This window comes from Plecotus auritus (genome assembly GCF_963455305.1).
Source record: "Plecotus auritus genome assembly, chromosome: 2".
Lineage (NCBI taxonomy): Eukaryota > Metazoa > Chordata > Mammalia > Chiroptera > Vespertilionidae > Plecotus > Plecotus auritus.
The window spans coordinates 69,798,175-69,799,688 of NC_137771.1; positions in this window are offsets into that span (position 1 = coordinate 69,798,175).

Consider the following 1,514-nt stretch of genomic DNA (forward strand, 5'->3'; position numbering starts at 1 on the left):
GTGTGTCCCTCAGTCCAGCCTGCACCCTCTCCATCTGGGACCCCTCGAGGGTTGTCCTCTAGTTGTAAATAATGCTGCAATGAATATACCAGTATATATATCTTTCTGAGTTAATGTTTTATTTTATTTGGATAAATACCAAGTGGAATTGCTTAATCAAATCGTAGCTTTATTTTTAATTTTTGAGGAATCTTCATGTTATTCATGGTGGTGACATCAATTTCCGTCTCATCATCAGTGCACTAGGGTTCCCTTTTCATCAGCATTTGTTCTCTTGTACTGTTGATAATAGCCATGAAAAATTTTAACTCTGATGAAGATTAATTTAACAATTGTTTTTCTTATATGTAGAGTGCATTTTATATGGTATTAAGAAACATTTATCTCCCCCAAGATGAAAAGTTTCTTCTGTTCTTTTAGCTTTCTTTAGATATTAACTTTAACATTTAAGACTATGATTCAGCCATAGCTGGTTTGGCTCAGTGTATGAAGTATCAGCCTGGGGACTGAAGGGTCCTGGGTTTGATTCCAGTCAAGGGCACATGACCAGGTTGCAGGCTCTCATCATTGATATTTCTATCTCTCATTCCCTCTCCCTTCCTCTTTGAAATTAATAAAAATATATTTTTAAAAAGGCTACGATTCACCTCAAATTTATTTTTGAATATGGTGCAAATTGCAGGTCAACATTCAATTTTCCCCTGAAAATATTGTTCCAACACAAAAGCAGAAAGGCAGAGAGAACAATAGTCTAGTTTCAGTTTTACAGGATTATAGTTAAGGTTCTCAGAGGAATAAAAATAATTTATTTCAAGTTTGAGTTAATACTCCCCTTTTGTATGACTGTACAAGCTAATCTCTAAACTGTGGGAGGAAAAATAGACTAAGGAAGGAGAGTAGAAGAGAAAGAGATGAGTGGCCTGTGGACAGGATAGTAATTACCCAGAAAAATTTTGTAGGGAGGGAGGCTGAAGCATCCACACGTAAATCCATTTTGCACAGAGGCAAGGACTTCTTCTAACAGTATCACAGAGTCCCATCTGTGCCCACAGACCATTAGCCACCACCCAATCGAGTACAGCCACCAAGAACTGTACTCTGTCTGCACCTTGCAGTCAACTGTCCCAGGTCTCCCTTATTTGCAGCCAGCCCATGAGCCATAGACTACTTGGCAAGAGTGATGATCAATGTGTCCCATGGCTTTGTTCACTTCTATTATCTTTGCCCTAATTCACAATACCCCAACCCTATCCCCAAACCAAAGCAAACCCTTGAGCAATAGTATAGGACTGAAGATGTCTAGAAGGGTGAGGTATGTGAGAGAGAGCAAGTCTACCCTGAATATAACCCACCTGCTATCTCCTCATTGTAAAATGCATTCCATTATACAATTTAATGTGTCTCTAGACTCAATATGCCTGATTTCAAATATTGGATCCAGTTAAGAATCATGTTAATCACTATTACTATAATTAAGCATGAATTGAATCACTCTGTAGAAAAAAGCATTGTCT